Here is a 20,194-nt window from a genome sequence, read left to right on the forward strand (position 1 = left end):
CAGCCAGAGTAATGTGTCCATTAACCTTGGCCATTTGCTTATACAGAACCAAAATGTTTCATTACCAACACACTATGAAATTGCCAGTCCAATTCCCTGCTCTGAAAGGGTTCCCAGTTGTGCAGTATTACTGTATTTTTCAGATGAGGGTTATCTCCAATACACTATTAACACAGGAACATTTCTATTTCACTATGGGTTCATGTCCAGAGATAAGAGAAAGCCCTGGGCACATGTAAGAAAGCTTCCTTTGTGTGAATACCTATCCCCACAATCTCATATGCCCACGAGGCATTTCCATCACTCCAGCTCCTCCTCAGTTGCTTGCCTTTTGACATACATCATATTCCTCTGCATTGGATTTACATTAGTAATAGCTCCTCTTCAAAGAAAGTCACTATTTTTATGCTTCAGCAGTTTTTACAGGAAAAGAAAATTACACCAAAGTGATTTTTTTAACTCAGTTTTGTTTTGTTGCCTTAGACAAAAAGTACAAAATTATGCATGTTCTTGTGATGCTCTTTAGCCTGGCAAACTGAACAAGCCTCAATGCAGACATTGGATTAAAAACATAAACTGAAGATATTGCCAAAGAAGAAAAAAGTTCAGAAAAGAACATTTGTTCCAGAGGTCAGGCCAGCAAAGCTGACATACCCAGATGAAAGCCCTTCCTTGACCAAAGATGCCCAAATGCAGCAGCATCAGATACAAGAGGTTTGGCAAAAAGAACACAAAAACACCCTTCAGTGTTCAAGCTGAAGCTATCCAAAACCAATGTTGGTGTCCCAGTTGGAACAGCCCCTGTTCCAAAATTTCCTTTGTTCCAAAATTTCCAAAATTTCCAATTTCACTGTTGAGGAGTACTGGAGTGCTGTATCCAGTTCTGGGTACCTCATTACAAGAGAGACATGGACACACTGGAGAGACACTTGGTCATGAGGAGGATTAAGGGACTGGAGCATCCCTTCCATGAGGATAGGATGTGAGAACTTGCACTGCTCAGGCTGGGGAAGACTCCAGGGGATCTCAGCAGTGCAGATGAACACCTGGAGGGAGGGTGCAAAGTGGACAGAGCCAGGCTCTTTGATTCAGTGCTGCCCAGTGGCAGGATCAGAAGCAATGTGCACACACTGAAACACAGGACCTTCCTTCTCACCATCAAGAAGTAAATTTCTTTGATGTGAAGGTGACCCAGCACTAACACAGGCTGCCCAGGGAGGTTGTGGAGTCTCCATCCCTGGTGATACTCAAAAGCCACCTGAACATGGTCCCTAGCAAGTGACTTTAGGTGGCCCTGCTTGAACAGGGATAGGACCACATGATAGGACCAGAGGTCCCTGCCCATCTCTGTGATTCTCTGAAAGGAAATTATAATCACACTGCATTTTAGGGAAGGGCTAGAAAACCTTTTTGGCATTGGATTTCTTCTGCAACAGCGCAGTCTAATGTCATGGGCTGTCCTGCCCAACATGATCAATTTTCTTCTTGCAGTACTGACCCTAGATCATGGAGGTGAAGTAGTGGTTATAATGGTATCCCATTACCAGGGATTAACAGACTTAAGTTTCTCAAAACACAAAGAATGTGTGTCTGTGGATAACTTTTATGCGTCCCAGTCTCCTGGCACAGAGCTGAAGTACAGTTGCTTCCTTCAAAAGCATTGCATTTATATCAATTCATTACTTTGTATCAGTTCATGTTTTCAAGCTTCTCCCTGCAAGGTGACTCCTTTCATTAACTAAAAAAAAAAACAAAAAAACCCAAAAAAAACCAAAAAAAACCCCCAAAACCAAAAAAACCCCACTTGTTTTCTGCTTCCTCTATCCAGTGGGTTTTACAGCTGCACAAAGTGTTAGATCCCCACACCAGCACAGACCTTTGGAAATACTCCCTAAGCTTAGTGGATGAATCTATATTTTCAAGCTGCTCATCAGTTGCCTTTTAGCTTCAATAGTCTGCTGTAGGAATTGTAAATGAACCCTTTGCCCTCTACCTTTGTATCTAATAGCTCAGAGCACTTTTTTCTAATATCTTCATGAGAAAATAGAAAATCCAAACAAAAGGGAAACAATTATGTCTGGCTCAACCAGATTATTTTTTTTCACACTCCTAAAAAAAACCAAATCAATTTTAGATTGATTTAAGTGCGTATGTGTGTGAGTGCACACATGTTTGTGTACATATTGAGAGATAATCTCCTTCCTTCCCAGAACACACTTCTCTCCTGCAGTACTGGAGCCAAGGATCTCAATGAGATGTCAGATGAGAAAGCACACATGGCTGGCGTGCAAAATACTATGGAAAGGAGTGTTTAAAAACAGCCCCCTTTCATCAGAGAGAACAGCTTGGCTTGACAGGCAGCTTTACTCCCTTCCTGACACAGAAAACATCTCACGGACCATACGGATTTGGTTTAATATTTTCATCCATAAGCAGAGGAAAAGCCATGTGCACAGGGTCCCATTTCTGCAGATTCAGCTCACTCACACAGATGGCATATAAAAGCTGAGACTGCTCACACCACTGCTGTGAGAGTGAATCATTATTGGCTTCGGAGTACAGGAGCTCTGAATCAGAAGATGCAGTCACTAGCACAGAAATCAGTCGTGGCTGTATCTCCATCCTACAAAGATTCAGATACGAGAGAAACAGCACTTCAGAAAATTAGAAGGACCAAGTTTAATTCCAACTGCATATATAAATTGCATTTTAAAAGTGGCAGCAGAAAATCTGGATGACAGAAGGGGGGAAAAAAAAGCATAAAGACCTAGCAATCTCCTAACCTCCTTCTAATTAAAACTTAAATAATTTTTGAGGTAATGCAATAAGCCAACAGAATGCTGTCCTCCCCACCCCTTTCCCTGTTCATTTACCTACAATGCCCACTGTGTTGGCATCTTTGGGTGCCAAAATTACCCTGCAATGCCTGACAGCCATGAAAAAAGGACAGACATTGTCTCTGCTACACATTAATGAACAGGCACAGGGCCATTCTCTTTTTCCTCTAGGACCTTCCCTAAGTGCTTATTGCATCAAGGGAGAAAATGTTATCCAACATATTTTGGAAGGCAGAGGATGAGGCTGCTACAACCACTGAGAAAGGTGATTGGAAAGCCTTGCTTTTTCATTGACAGCCTTTGCCAAGCCTTTTAGGATATCCATGAATTAATCTTTAAGATGGAAAACCTACTTCATGGCTGAGCTGATGGGTGATGCTTATTTACATCACAGGAAGTCTGTGAAAGACCATTATGTGAAAACAATACATCAGTATTCTTATAATGTCTTTCTTTCAGGACCTCAGACCTGTCAAGAAAAGGGAATGAATGTTACTAACTGGAAGACAATGGCTACTCCACAAGGAAAACATAATTTAACATCACCTGCCAGGTGCACTTCTGTCTACATCACCAAAAGGAGTCACTTAGAAATGAATAACAATAATAACATTTTCTGTTATTTACTCTGCTCATATTAACACACAGTAAATTGTTCTTGCCACTTTGTTAAGTTCCCATGCAAGTACTCACAACTCTTTGGTCCCCCTGTAGATTAAGAGTCCTGAGTCGTGGCTAATTGTATTTTCACACCCAAGTCCCTCTTTGCCACCATCAAATTTTAATTTTGAAAAGCCACGTACAAATACATTTAATCCAACTGGAAATGCATATTCCAGCAATGTTTTTGTGCTGGTTTTACCCTGGGGGAAGGGCACACTAGGAAGTTTTTATCCATAAGAACTTCCTCTGTGGATTGATGGGACCAACTGGAGACTGGTTTAGCTGTTGACAGCCTGAGAAACCAATTGGAAAAGTCGGTTCACTCCGTGAATCACATTTGAAGCAAGTAAACCCCGGGAAAGCTCTCTTGCATTTCTGGCCTTTTACGAAGTATAATAACCTGGCCTGGGTCCCTTCCAGTGCGGCCCGGGCCAGGCGAGGTTGGGCTCCGGAGGCTGCTGGGCCCCGTCTTTAACCAGGGGTCCCAGAGGCCAAGGGGAGCAGAGCCCATGGCTGGATTCTCGCCTTTTCCCGCTGTGGCCATGGCTCGGGGGGCCCTGCCCTGCCGCCCTCACGGGCTGGGGGGAGGCAGCCGGGCCCGGTTCGGGAGAGCCCCCAGGGCTTTGTGTGCTGGGCAGGGCAGAGGGAGAACCCCCGGGCTGCGGCTGGAGCTGGGGGCGGGCAGCGCCGGGGGAAAGCCATGGACACACGGCCTTGGCACCCATTTCTCCTCTGCATGGACTCTGCAGTTCTCGTCCTGCCCCTCCAGCGTGGCCTGGGCACCCTGAGATCCTGACACAGCTCCGGCATGGCCCGGCACAGCCCCTGCAACTTCTGGGGGAGATTTTAACTTTCCCAATGCTCAGATAAGACTTACAGACCTTCCATCCTTCCTTGGGTGAGAGGAAGAAGAACAGAAAGGATACACCAAAGTCAATGAAGCAAAAGCTAAGTTTCTAGACGGAAGGAGAATGAGACGCCATGAAGGTTGTCTGAAATATCTTTTTGTAAGTTATAGGGGTGGACTGTACTTCATGAAAAAATTCCTTTAGGCCATGAAAAAAAGAGAGACATGGGGGATGGAGCAAGGTGTAAAGTGTTTGAATAATCCTTTGCCCCAAGGAAAAGAGGGGGATCTCTGTTCCTGGGAATGAAGTATGAACAGAGAGAAGTGAGCTGAAGAGAACTTTTGCCTTTGAGTAGCTCATCCTTAAAAGTAATACCCCATGACTTTTTAACATGGCCCGCAACTCAGTACTGAAAAGAATGTAAAGTGAGAGGAAATTCATGATAGCAGATCCCGGGTGGCTGTTAATCATGAAGAAGTGGAGTCAAGAGAGAACTGGTGATTTCCTCTCTTGGTAAAAGATCCTATAGCTAAACAAAAAGAAACTCCTTTCCCTAAAGTGAACTGAAAAAGATTATTTAAGTAAGGAATTGACTGAAATGTCTCTGTATGTTAAGCTGTAACAAAGTGGGAAAGAGGAACTGGTCTGAAAATCTGTTCTGAATTTATTATTATTATTCTTTGTGTTGTTAATAAAGTTTGTTTTTTTTTTTATTCCCTTTTAAATTTTAGGCCTGTTTTACTTTTATGCCTATTCCTATTTCACAACTGTTGGGGGTTGATTCTTTCCCTTTTCCCTCTGTGGAATTTCCCCCATTGTCATGCTAAGATACCTGCTGACTGGGCCCTGGTGGCAAGGGGGAGGGGAGAGAAGAAAGAAACCCCACGAGATTCAAACAGCCAGAAGAGCAGATGGAAGGCTCTGGCTCTCCCCATTTCCCCCGTGGAGTTCGGACGAGAAGGACGATCGCCGCCTCAGCTCCATCCCTGCCATCCCAGCGTCGGGAGCCATCCTCACTGCTGTGGGACCCTGCCCTGCTGCCTTCTCGCTGTGAACTACCACCATCCAGCACTCTGCTGAGCACCAGGACCCACACCGTGAGCGGAGAGCTCTCTCTCCATCTCTCTCTCCCCCTGGGACAGCTCTGCCATCACCCCCAGCCCTCCTGCGGCTCTGCGGGACCCGCCCGCCCCCAGCACCGGGAACTGCAGCTCAGGGAAAAGGTGCCTGCAGCCAAAAAACACTGGGACTGAGTTACTGTTCTGTTTGTGGGTAATTTCATAGCTGTTTTTGTTCTTGTTTGTCGTGTTAGATACACTAGTAAAGAACTGTTATTCCTACCCCCATATCTTTGCCTGAGAGCTCCCTTAATTTCAAAATCATAATAATCTGTAGGAAGGAAGGATCACTTTTTTTCAGTTCAAAGGGAGGCTTCTGCTTTCCTTAGCAAACACCTGTCTTTCAAACCAGGACAACAACAAAAGGTAAATATATTACAATTGGCAAACCTTGAACCATTACAGTTTTCTCTCCCCACTAATTTTTGAGCTGATTTTAAAAAACAGGCTGCAGAGAAAGGCAGGGTGGTTTTGCTCCATTGGATTTTTCCATTGGCTATTTCCCTTTAAACTGGATGTGAATTCCCAGCTGATGTACACATATTGGCCTCTGCCATTCTCTGCAGCTGGGAACTTGGCCCAGGACTTGGAGCAAATACCTCGCAGAGGAATGGCTTTGCACAGACAAGTTGGCCAACAAAACTCAAGGTATGAGATGTCCAGATGAGTAAATACCTCTCACATATAAGGAAAAAGAGAGCTAAACCGGAAAAGCAAGTCTTGTCTAGCTTTTCTGTTATAGTTAGGGTACTCTGTCAATCAATCATTGCAATTGTTAATTAAAAAATACTAATTTCAGTCATCTTGGTCTATGAACCAGGAGAGCCGTGGCCTGGGGAGGGGAGAGGAGTAGCAGCATCACTGACATCTCTGGATAACGTCCATCAGGTACTTTGATGGAGGAAAGCCAAAGACCCAGAACCCATGCAAGAGTTGCTGCAATGAAGGTCTCATGGAATGATTCAGTTCTGTGTTCAAAAAATCCAAAGTGCTGATTAAAATATTTGCCCATGCCAGCTTTCCTTCTAATTGCCTTAAAAGAACACAGAAGGGGCCAGCCATGGTGTCTGGAAAACTTCTCTATATTTCCTTTTTTTCCCCTTAATAATTTTTGCAAGGGTATTTGTTCAGGACTTTGCAAGGAACTTAACAATGAAAAGGGAATTATTTCTGAAATAATTTATTTGGAAATAGGTTTAATCAATTCTCTCCATTTCTGATCTCACATTTTATGAAGGTGCAAGAAAAGATCAGAAATTAGGACAAAAATCTGTACTACAGGCAAACTCTCTGTACATATAGAGCAGATCCTGCCTCTCTCCACACAAGCAAGTTTCCCATTGCTCTCCTCATGCTCTGTGTCAAGTCAGGAACAGCTTTATCAGTCTGGCTTTTGGGGTAGCTTAGAGGAACAGTTTACATGTGGCATTCTATTGAGACAACAGGATCCCTGGATTTTCCTGTGTCTCCTCTAAAGTATGAACCTAAACACTGTTTCTGTTTCCCTTCTATTCTCCCTAATGTAGACCAGTTTCCTTTAATTTCCCAAACTGTTCCTGCAAATTATTTGCACAGAGAGGCAGATTTGCTTAGATTCATTTATCCATGATGAGTCCTGCAGCACTTTCAGAGCTGAATACATCCATACAAAAGATACTTCTGTGAATATAAGAACTGTGTTTCCTGTCACTTTCATCAGGAAAATGCTGAATAGTTATTTAGTAACACAAGACCTTCCTAACTACTTGCATTAAACCTTCTGTCTGTGATTTGGACCTGCTCCTTGCACCAAACCTGAACATCTTAATTTGGAATAACATCCTTACATCCATTCATTATTATACTGACACAATACTGAGGCAAATTCAGCCCCTGCTGAATTTCCCTGCAGTCAGCAGTACCAGAGCACAGAGGTATACAGATGTTTGTGTTGTAACAGGTTCAAACTACACAGATAACTCACCTTGTCAACCACTGTTAGTCCTGTCCTAAAAACTGCCCTTAGACTTAGAGCCTGCTGCTCTAAACCCCCTGTGAACCTGAAGAGGTCAGCTCCTCTTTAGGTCAAGGCCCTTGGACAGTGATGAATGAAAAATACAGGAAAGGATATGAACAAACTATTGCAGCTTCCTGCAAGTACCAACAACACAGAGACCTTCAGCCAACATCAGGGCTTGAAGCAGAAAACAGGAATGTTGGCAGAGGATGGGATAACTGGACATGAATATAGGCTGGTGAAAGAAGCAATTGCTTTCACAAGACCTCTGAGCTGCCCTGTTCCTGGCAGACTTCCCATTCCCAAACATTTCAGAATTAAATTAAGGACACTTTATTCGCTCCAAAACCAATTAAAAAGAAAAACACATTTAAAATATAGTTCTAGCAACAATAAGCAATTAGTCTTTGATAATTGTCCATGTCTTCCTATTTAATCACTCTTTTGCAGTGCCCAGTATGCTGATAACAGATCCCAACTGGTCCCATTATCATTCTTGCCAAATTGTTCCCAGTTTGTGTCTGTTCTTAACTCTGTGATGGCAATGGGCTGAGGATGCTGCAGCATCCCATGGGACTCACTTACAAAAGGATTCCTCAACCTTGTCACTTGCCCTGAGCAAGATTTCTTCCTCCAAATCAGTGCAAGGTTTATGTCCCATTTTAAACTCCAAGACATGTGACCAGCATTCAGTTTTAGCACTACTTGATCTTGGCTATTAACATCTAAATTCTGTTCAGCCTTCTTCCTTTAACTCCCAATAATAGGGTCACGCTGGCTGAAGAGGGAAGAATGAACATGACTCTGGGGTTTGACTGCCTCCAGCTTCTACTTGGGATCTTAAAACTCGAAAGCACATTAACCACAGATTTATTTCAGAAATGTGTCAGTTCAATTTAACCTCCCTGGTTTTGGTGGGAGTTATTTTACTTCACACATGCCTTTTATGACAGACATTTCTCCTTCCCTAAGAAACTGCTGGCACATGGATGGCACCTGCTTGTCTCATCCTCTGGCAGCCAAGATAACCTGTGATTTGGTGCTCTGCCCAATTTGCTATCAAGTGAAAATCACTTCAGAGTTTTGTCCAGTCCTAATCTAAATGCACAAAGACAGATACCTAAAATTTCAAGATGCTCAAATCTCTGTGTTTTCCAGTAAGCCTGAGCTCCTTTTGACTTACTTTAAAATATTCCATTACATGGCCCCACCTCGCTTAAACAGTCTCATTTATGAATGTGGGCCAACCCTTTTTTATCTGTTCATCACAAGCATGTTTGACAAAATGTCTTCATTTTATTATCTGCTACACAGCCAGGAGGTCAGGCTGGCATACGGTGTGTCTTGTGTTTGAAATCACAAGCCTGAGATTTGCATGTTATTTTAAGTTATTGAAAAATTCATTTCTACAGCTTGTCTGTGTCAGGACTACTTTCAGAGCATTCTTATCCAGCCCTGTGGGGAAAAAATAAGGAGAGGCAAATAATCCCTATAATACATTTAAACAAAACTAAAACATGTTAGAATGTATCATGTAACACTGGTTTCGGTATATTGGCAGCTTTGTGCAAAACTTCTGCAGGAACTGAACTGAATCACAGAATACCCTGAGTTAGAAGGGAACACACAGGAATCATTGAGTCCAGCTCCTGGCTCTGCACAGGACAAACCTAAAAATCATACCAAGACATGACTCAACCAACAGTTAACTGAAAGCAAATCAACTCTTTCTTCACTGGTTGCTTAATGAGACTTTTAATTTTCTCCTTTTTTCCTGCCATTTTGCAGTGATGGATGTTGGACAAACCTCTCCCTCTGAAGAAGAGATTTTGAAAAGCCTCATGCCAGCTTTATCAGAGTTTCTGACTTGTGGCTGCAAAAGTTAATGGTAAAAAAGGAGCCTATAGCACTTTGTGCTGTTTTGGGAGTATGTCTCAACCTCAAAGCAGGTTTAGTCTAGACACTGGATGGATTGCAGACCTCCAGGGAGTGTTACCTGCTCTAAAAATCAGTTATAAGGGTGGTGATTGGGGCACATTTGCTATGGAGATAGCAATGAACTACAACTGCTCACAAGAGAAGTAATGCCTATTTAACAGCAGACACACAAAACTAGCCTCCTGTACTCAATTCTGTGCATGCAAAGTCAAGTATGTGAGCTCAGTCACACAGCTTACTTACCCAAAATCTCATGGAATATGGCGATATGGAAGTGGAAATTATTTTCCCCTGGATTTTCTACCATTTCAAGTGGAAACATTATTTTCTGCATTACCCATTCAACAAGCACACAGTGGTGCTCTGGATTCTTACAGAGGTAACACCTAACAGGGAGTTAATTTTTTTTTTAGGTTGCTGGTTAAACTTATCCTGTAGTAATGTAGTATAATTGTATTTTTTGAGGCCTTTTTTGTAGGAAGAGGTCTGTGAGGTACTGTCTGAAGCAGAAGGAACTCAAATGCAGGTGAGAAGAGAGATGAGACAGCAGTGTCTCCATGCCCAAATGTACAGAGACACCAGTGCAAGATGTTTTAAGTAAGCAAAAAAAAGTTATACTGATTATTTGAAGAAAAATTGTGTGTCCATTACTCATTTTCCATGCTTGTCATAAAACATAACCATGAGACACTGCATGAGATGTCCAGGCTGTAAGAATTTCTGTGTGGTCGTAGATCAGCCACAGCCTGGTACGAGATAATGTTTAACCCCCTATTAACAGACAGGTAGATGATTTACTACATTTCAGTGGCTGTGTAAACATGAGCAGTAGGACACTGAGCCTCACAGGCCTCCTTTAGCCCAGCCATGACTGAAATGCAATGAGCTGAGCTAAAGGAGGGATAGCAAACAAGGCCAGGCACAGATGCTCCCAGACTACCTGTACCCAATGGCCACACACTGGGGGTGCTCAGAAGGAGGGGTACCCACTAAAATTAACATATTCTTCATAAAGGTTCTTTGAATTTCACTTGCAGCTTATTTCACTCTGATGATTCTTAGTTGTTTCACTTCCCAACGGATTGTGTTACTTTTTCCCCATTTTCCCTATATATGATTAGTCCACTTCTGCATTAAGGCATGAGATAATAATCCAGGCAGATTCGAGCTGGAAACTTTCAAACCCTACTATGACTTCTTTATTCTGATTGCATCCTGCTTCTATATCATGACCTGTCTCAAAATCTGATTTGAATGCACAAAAGAACTGCAGTAATAGATATGTGTAGATGGAAGTTTCCAGTCATCCTCTGTGACACAAATCCATATTTTTCCTTGCTAGATTGGATATGAACACTCAAATAACAATCAAGCTTACAGAAAGCAAGAAATCTTTAAGCCTAGACTCATCAAACCAAACTACTTTTGGCCTTTGTCAGAGATACATCTGTTAATAATTTACAACTTCTAAAACTGAACATGCTCAAAACCTAGCTCCTGAATTTTTCATGAAGTCCTTTTCTCCCCATACCTGTCTTAATTTCAGAAATAAAGTCAGACTCCTTCCTGCCAATCTCAGCTTTCACTTTGACTTGATATCCTCTTATGACTCACACCTCCAGCCTGTGATTAAATTCTGATGCCACTTTCTAGAAGACTTCTCCAAAACTGACCTTTTTGCTCTGCCTACATCACCAAGCCCTCCTCTGAGATCTAACTGGATTATATGCCTTAAAAATTAAAGTCACTCCATCTCTGCCTTTGACACCTCCAAACTTTCTGTTCTCCTGAAGCCCTTGCAGCAAATATCATCCTATAGGTCCATGACCTGGCTATGTCCACATGGCACCTTGCATGGATCTCATTCCCAGCTTTCTAGACAGACCAGTAAAGCTCAGCCCAGGCTAAATTCCCACATAATGACCCATCTTTTCCTGGGCTAGATGAAACCCATTGCTGAGGTCACACAGCCATAACCACAGAAACCTGGTGATTGCTGCAGAGGTGGCAAATTGTGCTCACTGCTACCTGTGGGCAACAACCTGTGTGCCATACAACTTCTCTCTCATTACTCTGTTATATTATTTTTCCTATTCCTCCTCCCTGCTCACCTTTTCTTTTCACATATACCATATATATCTTTATAGCATATAACATAGACATATATGTACTTATAGGTGTGTGCATATATCTTTATCTATATCTATATTTATATTTATAGATATAGATATAGATATAGATATAGATATAGATATAGATACAGATAGATATAGATAGATAGATATAAAATGCTAGACCATAAGAACTCAGGGACAAAGACTATAAACTCTTAGGGACCACAACACTCATGTTCCTAAGAGCTTAGCAAAACAATTTGTATGGTACCTAGAACTACACAGACCTATTTTCCTGGGATGTGAAGAAGGCCCTGCTAGAAAGCAAAACCAATTAAATAAATAAATTTTAAAAACCCCACAACAACAAAACAAAACAACAAACCTAACCCTAAATAATTTAAAAATTTCTTTATGTATCTCAAATCTCAAATCTGATGGAGCAAGGAAGTGAGCACTGTACCAGCTTTCAACGTGGGGACACTTGAGACATTTTAGGGAGTAGTTAGCCTCTCCTGGGAAGAGAAGGAGTTCTCATTAAACAGAAATAAACTAAGCTGCCAAAAACAACTAAGAGGGGAAGGTGACTTCCAGAAGGTAGAGAGAAACACCTAATTGTAAGTTTTCAAAATCCCCATGCTGGCTCATTGAGGTACCAGCTCCTTACAGAAATAACCATTACACTAAACCAAAGGTAAAGCCTGAGGATTTACAGGACATGCAGGAAAAGTGTAAAGGGGATAAAAGAAAACCCAACCACAAGGAAAAGTAAATTGAAATAAAAATAATGCTGTTTAAAGGATAATTCTCTGAGAAAAGACTAAGAGCCTAGAAATTCTTTCTTTCCCATCACTGTATTTTGAGGGAAAGGAAACCTCAAATACCAGCGCAACAGAGTGCACAGAGGATGAAAACTTTGTGTTTAAATAAAATTGCAGCTATGACATTGTGGGGAAGAGAAGAAAAGAAATACTGAGTTCAGCTAGACAGAGTAAAAAATTAAATCCTCTCCATACCCAAGACTGTAAGCCATGCCTTGGGCTTCATCTGTCAAATGCTGCAAAGCATTCCTGCAAACCCCTCTCCTTTTCATTGACAACCCGGGTGGCAAAACCTTTTTCCTCGCTCAAACCCTGCAACTGTGCTCCAGCCTGGAGAGCTGCTGGGAAAATGAGCAACGAGCAGGTGTCAAATTCTGTCCTTTTATCTCTGGCTTTTAAAAGACAGACACAATTACGTGCAAATCAGCGTAGTGTGGCAGCTGATTAAGTCCCTTTTCTAAGAATTATTTTCCCAAGGCTCTGAGCACAGGCCAGCCAGAGCTATCAGCTCATCTGCAGACACAGTATGGTGGCTGCTCCACCTTCTAGAGACCCATGGACATAGAAACAGATGAGAAATTATTAATTTCTCACCCTCTGCATCAGGCAAAGAGCCCTGCATTGTCTGACAAGGCCTCTCTGGTACAATCTTTCCATGGTTTATGTATTTTGACATAATGTGGGTACATTTGATACACAGTAGTAGAATGCACAGTAAATGGAATGAGGTTGTAAAGTACAGCAATTTGAGAAAGTTGAAAAACTAAGGGTGAAAGTCTTAAAAATTCAGTGTATGGAAAGACTTTATGTCTTCCTTAGTCTGCGTCTGAAGTCATGTATTGTCCTGTGAATTCACATGTCAAGCGTCAAGAACTGCATTGCGTTTCAACAAAACAGGAGCAGAAAATCCTCCCAAGTTCTATCACCTGCTGAGACAAGATTTTTAAATCTTTATAAAAATCCATAGATTTACATTACCTAGGGGTCTGGCAAATGCTTTCTACTTAGCCATACCAGAAAGTAGAGTTGAGGGGTTTTAAATTTGAAAGGGGGGGGGGGGGGGGGGGGAGGATAAAAGAAAAATAGCTTTTGATTGTATGAACTGATCTAAGAAAGGAAGTTACCCAGATCATATCAAATGGAAATCTTCCTTGCAGTCTTAATACAAAGCCTGAGTGTACTTCCAGGGGTCTTGGCTGTCACTCCAGCCCCAGAAGTTGTGCCCCTGGGAGGGCAATACTAAATAAAACCTCCTGATGCTATCTACATGAGTTTGCATAAGCACAGTTCCAAACTGCATGTGGGATATGCCCCTCAGTGCTAACTTATCATCCTTACATCCAAACCAAGAGAAGCTGTATATGCATCCTCATTATGTAAAGGGGAAAGAAAAGAGGATCTTTCTGTCCTGATCCTTTCCAAACAAAAGAAGTAGAAGTTTTTATTGCCCGGGAAGTTTTTTCCAGAACTTTCCAGGTCTCAAACAACAGTTTAGTCTATGCTTTTCCAAAAATATCTTTGAAGTAAGAGAGAGGAGAGAAGCTCATGAGTAGCTTGGAAAGTATATAAAGCAAACAGAGTTACATATAATGGAAACTGTTCCCAAGAGCATTTGTGATTTCAGCAAGTACACAGCACTGGGAGTTAACCACTCTATTATGTGGGTTGTCTTTTCCAGCATTAATTCGTGAAAAAGTCCATCTTTTACGCACTTGAAATCCAAACAAAAGAACAAATTAAGAGAACTAAGCACAAAACCCATGCTGGGCAATAGAGCGCCGCAGACAAACGCTGCCAGTAATCTTTATTCACATTGTATTGCATGAACTGACCCAGAATTAACTATGGCTGCCCTCTCCTGGAAAACTCTCTGGAACAAATGAAGCTCTCTCATCCATTTCCATTAATGGCATTAGCATGCTTGGTGGCAAGACCACAGCAGAACTAGATTAACAGCTACAAGGAAGCAGTAACAAGTGACAATGGAATGGAACTATTTTTCCACGGAGGTCTTGAATAGATATTCCAGTCCCTCTTGTAAACCAGGGATACAACTGAGCTCACTCAGAAAATGCAAACTGTGATTCCTGGCTTTTAAAATGGGAGTCAAATGTCAGCATGGGAGTAGGAAGAAAATAACTTGCAGTCAATTCATAGAAGTTCTTCACATTCAGATACCTGGGAAATTTAGGAAACTTCACTGGAAATCTTAATCCCCTTGAGATTCACTGGTCAAACACAATATATATGAGCTCCGAGGGACTAAGTGCTGGCACCAGGCTCAGCAGATCCTCCTGCTGGTATGTCTTTGTGAACCTCTGGAGAGCTCTTTCTCCACTCTTCAAATAAAGATGGAATTCCCCGAACAAATGAGGATGGGAAAGGATGTTACTATGAGTTGGAAGAATGTCCTGACCTAAAGTCTAAATGTTATTGCTAGAATGCAGGAAGGGTTTAGATGGTTTCAGCCTCCTGTCCACAGCTATATAACCACCTATTAGGAAACCAATCACAGACCTTTCCTCTGAAGGCATTTTTTGATTCAGTCTACTCATTAAGAATCGCTTAAAATCCATTATTGAGAAACAACGGCATAATATTATGATTTTGGAAGATCACTGGCCAAATCCAAGTTATTACTTCTTTCATAAAGGTGTCACTGAGTCATATGTAGTGACAAGAGCACAAAATTACATGCTAATATTGTAGAAATACGGTGAGATTTCATTAGATTTAGTTATCAAACTGATCAATAAAGTATCCCTGATCAAAACAAATGAAAGGAAAACCATAGGTAAAGAATGAATCACCTTCATAAGAGGTTTGACTTTGAAAGGGTCCTAAAAATTCCATCAATCTTAAACATCCATCAGAGTAGAATAATCTGTTAAATGAAGCATTTCATTCAAAACTACAAAGTTCAGTTCAGGCATTTTAGAAGCTTAGTAGCAAATATCTACAAATGTAGGGTTTTGCTACATTTTCTTCATTGTTTTCCTCTTTATCCACTTTGTTCCTGACCATTTTTTCATGTTTCTTGCTCTTGTCTCTGATAGCATCTAGAGTGCACCAGGCCCTACACTGAAAACAGGCAAAATCTGTGCCCTTAAATAATTACTTTGTCACATAATGACCAAAGAAATCTCCATGTATGCAATGAGCCCTTTCAAATGCCACATTCAATCTGCCTCAACAAAAAGTAGCTGTAATAGGAGTCAGATGCTCCCCAACAAGTTTGCCAGCTGTTGAAGTGATATCCAGATGTTGTGATCACTGAACTCCAAACACACAACCTTTCAGGAAAAAGGGAGCTCGTTCCCTATCTCAAGAATGCTGAGCCAAGACCTTTATCACCATAAAATGCAGTAAAGTAACTCTAGTCCTGGGTTTCTTTCACAAGTACAGAACAACAAACCCACAAAACAAGCACCAAAATATAACAGAAAAATAGAGGAGAATTGTGTTTGACAGGAAAGATCGATTCCAGTTCTTTTATGATTCCAGTTGTCTTTAATGACCTGAATAATACAAAACTCAACTGTAGCATCCACCCTCTTGTTTTCCCAATTCTATTTGTACCTGGGCTCCGTTTTTACCTTCCAGAGCATGGCAGCCTCAAGGAAAAAAATGCTTTGTATGACCAAAGTTTTATTTCCTCTGACACTTTTCTTTGAGATCTAATATAAATAAACATCACTACCTTCTTCTATAACAGACTAAAAAAAAAAATTAAGTGCTTGAAAATCACACAAGGTTGAGCTACTCTTAAACTAATCTAAGTATTTCTCTAGCAAAAGAAACCAGTTTCTGTTACAATGTGCCAATGCTTGCTATTAACAACATTCTGAAAATGAATTTTTCTTGAAGGCGTGGCACTAAACAGGAACTGAATATTCTCACATCAAAGAACAGCTACCAGTAAAGACCAGCAGGAGGCCTGTGGGTATTTAGAAGTTTTATTTAATTTTTAACATCTCAAAGTCATTCAGCAGAATGGATTGCTGTCTTTGTCATCCCAAAGCACCTCATTAAACAAAGTGAGTTAATCAAGTATATTCTGCTAATTAGAAAACATGATGAAAAAAGTTCAGAGAAGTGGGAATGAGGAACAAAATTCATGAGAAGAAAACATCCTTTCAACCTAGAAACATGTCTGTGTTTCATAAAATGTAAGCTGCAGTTTGGTTAACAGAACATAAGCAGTAATTATGTCTTCTGTGACTAAATAGTAAGTAACCTGGTCAAAAACACATGGAGATACTTTCTGATGGGGATAATTTCTGTCCTGCCCATGGTCTGATGGTCTAGGAAGGAAGAGTCTTCCAACTTTATGACAAGATTCTGTAATTAATATATGTGACTGTACACCCTGTATGGCTTTGGCATTTGGGCCATTTGCATTTATTGAAAATTGGTATTAGGACCTTGCTGAACTCATGATAGTTATAATTATCCATGTATGCATCCACTAGGCTTACAGGGAAATACAGGTAGTCACACATTCCAGGTATCAGGTTAATTTTTAAGATAGCTAATTGATTAACTATTAATAATAGTTAACAACTGATTAACAGCTGGAAGCTGTCTATACATTACAGCTGTATCAAGTACATTTAACCATGGGAACTCCCTTTGCCCTTTGACCACACATTTGAGAGTCACTGTAGCATTACAGATCTTGGGAGTTCTCATACATTCCTGGCCCATCCCTGTCCACAGCTTACTAAATAGAGAATTTTCTTCAGAATTATGCCTGTCCAGAAGGACTCCTTCCTATTCCAGTAACAGCTTTTCTACAAGGTCTGGTAATACCTGGAATATTTCTACCTGATACCAAGATGGAAAAAAGGCATCATTTGTTCAGTCAGCCTTTCCCCTGCAAATGCAGGAGCATTTCATGCACATATTTACTTATGCATTGTGAATTCATGGACTCACAATGACCCCAGCAATATATCTAAATATTTGAAAGCAACCGTGGCAGAATCACTTTGGAAAATCCTTCTGAGAATGGCATGATATTAATTTTATTGCAGCCTACTGAAATACTTACACAAATCTTTGTTCTGTGATGTGATTTGCCTGTTAATAACACTGAGCAGTAATCTACCTTGCCTAGACTTACCAAAATGGTCCTAAATGCTTGAATCCTGTAATGAGAATATGCATTGTCTGGAACTTTGGACTGTAATGTTCTCTTGGATCATTTGCAAGTGTGGCTCTTTATTGCTTGGCCATGGCATGAAATGCCATCAAAGCCAGCAAACACCATTTCCCTGACTGCCCACTCACCAATACTGGGTAGAACTAAAATATTACACAGGCTGTACTGAGAGCCCTGGAAAACCACCTGCCATCTTTGCCTCTGGGAGCTGTGCAATTTGTCCTCTGCAGTCACAGGAATGGCCTTTCTGTTAGGATTTCCAGGAGACAAAAATACAGCACCTAATTAATAAAAGAGCCAAAGTTTATCTGCAGGTTGTTTCACTAATAAGCAGGGCCAGTATTGTGATTGCAGCTTTTCCAGCTTCTCTGCTGCCTTGCAGAAAGAGATCTGGAGCAATGAAGGTAACAGTGATTATATGAAGTGTGTCTCAATACTTCTGGAAGTGTTATTATTCAGAAAGATCACTCAGGTTAGGGGGAGATAAAAATTCCTTTCTTCTACAAAGACTAAAAATTTGTTTACTTGTCTGGTTGCTTTTTCTTACACTTCCCTCCTTTATCTTCACTGCATTGCTGTCACAGTTCTATTAAATTGGCAGCACCCAAAGGATGCCTCAGGAATGAATGAATCCCTACTGAAAGCTGGTATCACATATCTAACACACCAAAAAGTAGTGATCACAACGGGTGACTGTTAATGGGCTCAAAGAAAAAGACTCAAAAGTGGCAAGATAGCCTGGTTTTATGTCCTGGCCCATCATTCTGGTCATATGGCCCTGTCTTTGGATCCTGGCCCTGACTGCTTATGTTTTACTTCCAACAAAAAAAAAAAAAAAAAGAAAAACCAAAACCACCACAGTTGTTACTTAGACTCTTAAAAGTGTTTTGGTCCATAATGCTGTGCCTCCATCTCTATCCGTGACCATGGCCTTGGTTTTTCTTGCACTCTCTTCTGCCACCAATTGGTCTCAAATGCTCTCTAGCTTCTCCTAAAATGCCTGTTATCAAACCCAGCTCGTCAGAAAGGCACATGTCTCAAATGAAGAGTCAAAATTCAATTTTTTTGTATAACTCCTGTCAACACAGCCATGCAAAGAAATCTCTTATTCTACATTCTACATATTTTGTCTCAGAAAAACTTGTTAACAATGGAAACAACCAGTCTTATTAGTTCTTTAGGGAGCAAGGCAGAGAACAGACATAGTACTGCTCTCCCCAGCAGGTAGAAATGGAGAAAAATCAGAGCTCTGGTGCTTCTCAGATCTACTGGAAAAAGCTACAGACGTCTTTTGCAGCACAGCTTTCTCAGGTAATCCTCTACACAAACACGGCAAACTCTCTTCTCTGTAAATTCTTTCCAGTCCCACTGAATGAGCTCAATAAAACAAAGAAGAAATAGCCAAATTTGAAACTGAAAAGACAGGTTATTTCCAACTGTAAGAAGACTATGATTGCACCATGTACAGTAATTCTTCTAAATTATCCAGTCTAGTTTCAACTTCAAAATTATGAGACTTCCACTATATCCTGTAGAAAATACCTCTACAGTTCAATAGATCTTACTGTCAAGGCTCCTTCAGTCTCATTCTAAATGTTCCCATCCTAATTTTACCCTACTGCTCTTAGCTATAGCCTATATTCTGGCCTCAAAGTAATTCCACTCTCACATGGTGTTGATATCCTAATACTTCTATCCTCCTCTACCCTCTGGCAAAGGAAGACATTAGAAAGATACACTAGAATAAATTAAAATTGTCAGAAAAGCCAATGAATGCCAGATAATTTTAAGATAAATACAATTAGAGCAGTTAAAAATGGAGGAGGACTATTAGATTACTGAATGCATCCCTGAATACAGGAATACCCTAAATTAATCCAATATTAAATGTGATCTAAACCAAAAGGTCAAGAAGAATCTTGCATATTTTCTTTAATTTAGAATTTTCTGACCTTTATACAATATCTCAAAATCCTACACAGCAGCCCCTGAAGGTGTGTTAATTTATTTCTCAGAATCCTACTTAATTTCTTTTAAAGAAATGATGCACCTTGTCTTACAGCAAACTTATCTCCAGTGGGAAGACCTTGAATGGGAGGTTGCCTGTTGAACCTGTATTTTCTCCAAGCTGAGTGGGAAATATTGCTGTGCCTGTCTGCAGTCAGGTACAACTGCTGCATCCAACCTCATTTCAACTGCAGTTTCAACAAACACACATGGGAATGCAGCACTGGAAGAATATTTGATTGTGTTTGTTTACCAACAGTGTTGATGCCAAGCAGCTCTGCCTGGCAAAGAAAAAAAAAATAGAAAAAAAAAAAAGATGAAATTTGATTTTTAATAATTCCACAACTCTGATAGGAACTGTGCTACAAGAAATACCATTTCAGGCCATCAGAAGACAGCTGGTTTTAATGAAATAGCAATACAACAAAATCTCAAACCTGTAATTCTTGTGGAAGTTATTTCAATGGGAATAATAAACTTAAGTACATATACCCAAATTCAGACCATGTACCACGACTGTGATTACTAGCAGTCTCACTTCAGTTTGGTGTGGTTTTTTAAAGTTTTCTTTGTGGTTTTACCTGGATTAGCTCAAGATACAAGGATTTTCACTTTTTTCCAACACAGGACCCTCAGGGAAGAACAACAAAGTTGTTCCTAAACTTTTTAAACTAATAAATTCCAGTCA

The 20,194-nt window shown here is 40.7% G+C and overlaps 1 protein-coding gene across 1 annotated transcript in view; it reads right to left on the reverse strand.

Annotated features, from left to right (window-relative positions):
- TRAPPC9 (trafficking protein particle complex subunit 9) overlaps positions 1–20,194 on the reverse strand; it is a 435,473-nt gene that overhangs the window by 8,211 nt on the left and 407,068 nt on the right. The gene's annotated exons all lie outside the window — the stretch shown is intronic.

Source organism: Cinclus cinclus, chromosome 1, assembly GCF_963662255.1.
Source record: "Cinclus cinclus chromosome 1, bCinCin1.1, whole genome shotgun sequence".
Classification (NCBI taxonomy): Eukaryota; Metazoa; Chordata; class Aves; order Passeriformes; family Cinclidae; genus Cinclus; species Cinclus cinclus.